A 7,680-nucleotide genomic window follows, 5' to 3' on the forward strand; every position below is an offset into this window, starting at 1 on the left:
TTTCGATGGTGATCTAACTTCAATTGACTCATGATTTCTACCATTGAAGTTAGCGAAATCTCCACAAAACCCTTTTTGAATATTTAAATGTTATCATAATGAAATCTAATTAATAATTTTGAAAAAAAATAATAAAAATCGAGTATTTAATATGAAAGGTTAAAATGGGGAAATTTGGAATCATGGTAAAATAAAAAAAGAGAGATTGAACATATTGCTTTAGTACATAGAGATTAAGCTGAAATAATTGAATTATTAAAACTTAATCTGTAATCCCTGTGAATCAGATTGTTTGATTTTGAAAAGATATTCAATTGAGATGATATAATAAATGTTTAAATGGTATTTAAGTGTTTAATTATTGATTGATTTCGGTAATCTTTTTGAAAAACTATATAGGATAATACTTGGAGATATGTTTCCATTGAACTTAGTGATATCGACTACTTTTTCAAAGGAAATGAACTTGTAAATGTTAAATTGTCATGATTTCTTCTTTAATGATTCAATTGATTTTATTCATTCATCCAACTAATCTGAAACTGAAAATCACTTCATGACACATGTGTACATACTGTGAGTATTGCTTTGATATTGCCTTAATTTACAAGCATTATAAGTAAAGATGGATAATGGTTAACAATGGAATCCAGGATGCATGTTTCGTCCTATTCGGGACTCGTCAGCTGTAAATGCCTGCATCTCATAGTTGATAGTTACTCGCTTCAAACATCATCGCGTTATCCACTCAGCTACTGAGTTCTGTCAGTCACTTGCTTATGCAATCGGATGAGATTGAAATTCACTTGGCATTGTTCACTTGAATCTTCCAATTGATGTTTAGAATTGTAATTGATCAGTATGTTATTATCATATGTGAGTACTATGCATATTGCCTCGATATTGACTTAATTCACTAGCATTCTAAGCAAAATGAATGGATAGTAACTAGCATTGGAAACACACAAACTAGTTTCCATTCCTAACGACTATCCATTTTAACTTATTATCTGAAACTTGTTAATTAAAATACATACATTTCACACTTCCATAATTATTTTACTTACATTGGTCATGATGTTCAATACATTGAAATGATTTTGAAAATTAAAACAAACAAAGAAAAATGGGGACCATTCTGATTTTATCAAAAATTTTAATTGAGATCATGAACCGATTCATGTTAGGCCATCACAATTGAAAACCTGTAAGCAGTGGACGGCTCATTCGTCCTATTGTGGGACTCCTCAGCAGCGCGCATCCACGATCCTGATCGCGGGATTCGAACCCAGGGCCTTCGATCTCGCGCGTGGACGCTTAACCAACTGGACCACTGAGCCGGCATCCAATGGCGATAGTTTCTAACATCAACCAATTCACGAAATTGCGCGACCAACTTCCGTTGTACTGAGGTAGATAACTGTCTCTACCCGACAAGGACTAGCTCCACTGGTCACGGCTTCTCACTAGAACTTCGAGAATTCCCGGATGCCGGCTCAGTGGTCCAGCTGGTTAAGCGTTCGCGCGCGAGACCGAAGGCCCTGGGTTCGAATCCCGCGATCAGGATCGTGGATGCGCGCTGCTGAGGAGTCCCACAATAGGACGAATGAGCCGTCCAGTGCTTACAGGTTTTCAATTGTGGTGGTCTAACATCAATCGGTTCATGATCTCAGTCCAAAAAAACTTAACAATCTCCACAACCCCTATACTAGCAAAAATTTTAAGTTTGAATATTTCATTTACCTTAGAAAGATGTAAAAACTAGTTGATTGGAAAAGTGTAAATGAACTGATTCAAACGATGATATTGCAGTGTGTGCTACTTATATTGACATAAGTAGTAGACGATGTTAATCGTGAACAGAAGGTCTGCCAGTAGAAAGACAAGAGGATCAAACAGTAAAGAATGGAAACAGGATGCAATTTGTATGAAAATGTAAGAACAATGAAGTCTGAGTTATTTTGAGACAGTGGATGGACAATTTGCAAATTACGTATTTACTGATTGGATTGTTATATTTTATTAACAAGTCCTATAATTGTATGTTGAATACATTCGATTGTCCCCACCTGTGTTCTTGTTGACTACAATATAACTAAAGTAAAAGGGCTTTTTTTTACATTCTACGTAGTTTGAGTATTGTCTGTTTGTTTGTTTTTCTTTTACACCTACTATATTGGATAAAATCAAGCAGAAATAAAAAAATATGGATACTTCTATGCCAAATAATGTGATGGAGTTATCTTCGAATTCCTATTGATTTAGAATCTTTTTGTAGATTGTTGTAGTAATATTTTTTAATAGTTGAATTTATGAGTCGATTGAAGGTAGAATATTATGGAAAACCTGGAAGTACTAAATGGATGTTTCATCTTAGTATGGAACACTTCTACCGAATGTCCTGTGTTCGAATCCCGCGAGGCGGAATCATCGATGAGCACTGCTGAGGAGTCCCATACTAGGGTAAAACGACCTTCCAGTGTTTATAGGTTTCCCATGATGATCTAGCTTCAATTGACACATGATCTCAATTATTAAAAAAGTATAAATTTATTCAATCAATTTGGGTCATATAATTATTACACATCAATCATTTCAGTAATTTATCAAACAAACAATAACTTTATAACATGATTAGATTTGATATAACGATGTTATTTAGATGAATCGAATTTTTTTTATATTATCTTTTACCTTATATTACTGACATGATGAAATGAAGTCAATACACCGAGAAAGTCTAATATCAGTTATGTAACCACTTGAAAGGATAAAGGATCGGACAACCATTTTTCTTTAGATTATGACTTTTTACCACGACATACAATGCTAACCGGTGTTGGAGACGGTTGGAAGAAAGTTAGGGGTGTCCAAACCAAAACGTGGTATCAGTGCTTGAAGTCACTAACTTCTACTCTGAGCCATGCAGACTACTTGGTTGGGGTCCGCGTGACTATCGTAACCAATGGTTGGAGACTCTTGGTGACATGGCTCAGAATCGATAACAATGGCGTCGGTGTGTACACTCTCTGTCTGCCCTTAAACTAAGAAATTGAAACCGCTTCATATCTTTCTTTCTACGTACTAATTCTTTCTTCCTGTTCTATATCCTTATATGCAAACTTTCTTTTATATATTACCACCTCTGGGTTAATTACTTTTATGAATCCGGTGTTCATATTGTTGTGTTCATTAGGCATGGCAACTTGGACCGATGCATATATATGCCTGGTCCTATTTTGTAGCTGACTGACTGACTTTTTAGAAGCACCTATAAACATGTAGAATTGACTGTACTTATTAATTTATACTAAGTCATTATTTACAAAGTACTTAGTCTCTATTTTCAGTATTTAAATGATTTGAGTGATCTTCGAGTAGTAACTAAGTCACCTTTCATCTGTTCATTATAGCTAATTGAACTTTATCAATCTAGTTGAGAGATGACCAACAGACTAAGTGAGTTGACATTTTGTGCACTATATTTTACGGTAAGACAATTCTATACTGTCACCAAAAAACTTTTCATGATTCGTGTTATGCGATAGTTGCCACTTATCATCAAGACATAATTGCTATCCTGAAGTAGAATAGTTGCTTTTTGTAGGATTTACACAAACTACTAGTGAAAATATTCGCATAATGCATCAATGGACATAGTGTTCAATTGAATTGGAGAGCTAGGCAAACTCCATACATTTTGAGCAAAGATGGATAGTGGCTAGTAGTGGAATTCAGGACGTGTGTTTCGTCCTAGTTAGGACTCGTCATTTGAATGTACCTGCATCCTACAGTCGATGTTCACCTTAGGACTCAAATGTAGTACCGTTCGTTTTAAGCGCCATCGTGTTATCCACTTAGTTATTGGGGTCCGAGTCCCAAGGTACATAGATCTGGTCAGTCCTAAATAAGAAAAAACATACGTCCCGAATTCCACTGCTAGCCACTATCCATCTTTGCTTATAATACTTGTGACTGAAGACAATATCAAGGCAATACGAACTGGATGCATAAATGCTAATAACAGACTACTCAATTGCAGTGCTTAACATCAAGTAAAGAATATCAAGTGAATCTATACATATGATTTTAATTAAACAGAAATACCATATATTTCGGTAAAATCTGAGAATCATACAGTAAATACTTCATTTGCAAAATATCAGATTTGATTGTCCCATCGTTCCCATAGCAACCATTCAGTTTTTTCGTTCTCTTTTCTTCGATCTACTTAACCTTTTGCCTCTTACAAAGCTAGAAGTAAATACTTTGAAATAAACACTGATGCAGAATTCTTGATGTTTATAATTTAAATCGAGTTGAATATTATCTAATTCCTTGAAATATTCTACTCTCACTAGAGTATTTTTAATATCATAATTTTATCATAAGTTTAATTTATTTATTGAGATCATGAACCGGTTGATGTTAGCCCATCATTGAAAATCTGTAAGTACTGAACAGCAGTTTCGTCCTATTGTGGGGGCTCCTCAGCAGTGCGCATCCACGACCCCGCCTTGCCGGCTTCGAACCTAGGACCTTCAGTCACACGCTTTAAGTTTAGTTACAGTAATTCATCATTCTACTCATGGTGTTTTCCTGTTTTCTCAACAAAAAAATATGTGAAATCGGCAATGTTTTTTAATGGAAAAGATAATGGATCATTCTTTTTAACTTGTGGATTATATATGTTGTTTGAATAAACTTTCATTGAAAATTTGAATTAGAAAATGTCTAATTGTGTATATACATGCATCCATGCATGTAATAACATGTCAAATGACTATCTGTCTAAGTTTGGTAATATAAACACTATGCCTAATGAAATGTTTGATGAAACAATGTATTTGTTTACTTGTTCATTTCAATTATTCATCCATGAACATTTTATTATCATCATCAAAGTATATTGTTCAATAACTGTCAAAGGAAACCATCAAGATCCACAACAACAACAACAACAACAACAACAACGAAATGCAACATACGAGTCAAATTTTCAATTTGTAAAATTTTATTTCTTTAAAAAATATGAATTGAACGTCAATAAAGTTTTCTCAATTGTATTATATATTAGTAAGTTTTAGTTTGAAGTTGTAAAGATCAATGTTAGACCATCATTGAAAACTCAGAAGCACTGAACCGGCCATTTCGTACTTACATAAGACAATATGAAGCAGTTATCCATTGAAGATAATAAAGGATGGTTGGGCAATTGTTATATCCGAGTGGAGATTAAATTACAGGTAACTCCCGAGGACTATTAATGCACTGATATTCTATAAATATTCTTATTGTATAATTATTCAACAATTACATTACGTATATTTATATTCCTCTTATTATAAGCTTTATTTTGACCTATAACTTATTATTGTACGATTTACGGTTCTTAAGTTATGTTCAGCTTATTAACTACTGCCTCCCACATTCACAGCCACTTTTTGGGCTTATTTGTGTACAAATATTATTTCCTATTTTATGGTACGTTGCGGTCTGTGTGATTGATATATAAACCATGTATGCCTGAAATAAACGATTCGATTCATATTCGGAAGCTGGTATTGTGTTCTGTACTCAAGTGGAAGGGCTCGTAGGACATAGGACCAATAAGGACACTAAACTGCCCACACCGGTTGAACGTCATTGGTTGGCCTAGTGTGAAGATTCGTATAAGTCGTATTCGGATTGGTAGATAAGTCGTGTGATCAAAAAGTCAGACATCCAAGGTCATAACAGCAATATCATGGATTGGTTGAATGCCGTCTCAGTGGTCTAGAGGTTAATTGTTCGTGCACGAGACCGAAGTACTTGGATTCAAATCAGGCGTGTAGGATTGAGGATAAGCATTATTAAAGAGTCGCATACTAGGCTGAAACTTCTGTCCAGTGTAATCCAGTTTGATGCATGTTTCATTCTATTTGGGATTCGTCAGCTGGACGTACCTGCATCTCAGAATTGATGTTCGCTCTGAGATCGGAACTCACTACTGTTCGCTTCAAATGCCATCACATTATCCACTTAACTACTGATTCCTAATAGCAACTAGCTTGTGCAATAAGGGGAAGTTTAAATTCACTCGATGTTGTTTGCTTATATCTTCGCATTGTTGCGTCAGGAGTGCAACTGATCAGTCTATTATTAGCGTATGTGCATCCTGTGCGGATTACCCCAATATGGCTTTAAGTCACAAGTATTCTCAACAAACATGGATAGTAGTTAGTAGTGGAATCCAGTTTGATGCGCGTTTCTTCCTATTTGAGACTGATCAACTGAGTGTATCTACATTCCAAAGGTTGATGTTCACTCTGGAACTCGAATTCAGTACCGTTCGCTTTAAAATAAAGTTGTTAATGTTGATATGATTCATATGGAATGTTAACTTGAATTAACTTATATGTTAAGTGAAATTTTTAAGATCTAATATCAGGATAAATATGGGTCAGATAGGTTGAGAAAAAGAATAGTGCAATTACAATTCGATCAAATTTTTAGTGGAAGTCTATATTGTATAGAAAAGTATTAGTAAAACATAACGTAGGACAAATTCTAAGTAAATGAATCATGTATTAGGGAGATTAATATTGATGTTTAACCAATAGTAATAATAATATGTCAAAGATTTGTCAATAAAGATAACAGAGACAATTACATTTGACTACGAAAGGTTACAAGTACAATAGTCAAATTAGGTCATTCAACAGCTGAGATTACTATTGATTAATTGACCTTGAGGTTGACCAGAGGAAGAGAAACGTTTGAAGAAATTTCATCTGTACGCATAACTCCAATTTCTTCATCCGGATGGTTAGTACTTCAGCCATTTGAAGGACTTTAAGTCGGACAAGCTTAGGCAAAAAATTACTGGCCCGATAAATAATTGAAAGAGATCGGTTTACACTGGTACTATGACCCGTTTGTACTAAATGGGCCAACATGGAGCTGTTCACTTTCTCCACTCAATGCTCAGTTTATACGATACTACTGACCAATGTTATTTTAATCTCAGGAGCATACTCATTACTTAGTTCCAACACTTGTATCTCATTCAACATTTTAGTGAAAGTAACATTGTTATACCAAAAATGAATTCCTTATATAATCTATAAAAGTCCGTTTTTTCACCATTGTATCATTCTTATGCATGTGATTTTTCAAGAATTTCATTTCTGACATAGTTTCTGGTTGTTTTAGGCTAATGTGCCACCGAACATTTTCGAAAATAATTGATGTCAAGTTGGGTGTAAGAAATACTCACTTTCATACATTCAGATACATTAGTTCATACACTTCACTCAATTCTTGATGCTACGTGATCATCCCTGATTACCATAGCTGACAACTACCGCACAAATTACTTAAAATATAGCCGTCAAGAATTCTCATTAGTACTTACAGATTTCACCCTGAATATAGTTACATGAATCGGAACCTACTTTTATTAGGGTACAGCTATTTGAATTCAACCAATAACTTCTGGTTCTCAATAATTCTCCAACTGACAATGATGAGTGATGTAGATCAACTTCGCGATGATAGCAAGGTCAATAAATAAATCTCAATAGCCTATTTAATGACTTCCTAATAAATAATTTCATTCCATTATACACCATTTTCAGAGTGAATTAACAATGACAGTTGCTGGGGTAAATACTTACTTAAATACCACTTTAAAAGAGA

This window comes from Schistosoma haematobium, chromosome ZW (assembly GCF_000699445.3).
Source record: "Schistosoma haematobium chromosome ZW, whole genome shotgun sequence".
Classification (NCBI taxonomy): Eukaryota; Metazoa; Platyhelminthes; class Trematoda; order Strigeidida; family Schistosomatidae; genus Schistosoma; species Schistosoma haematobium.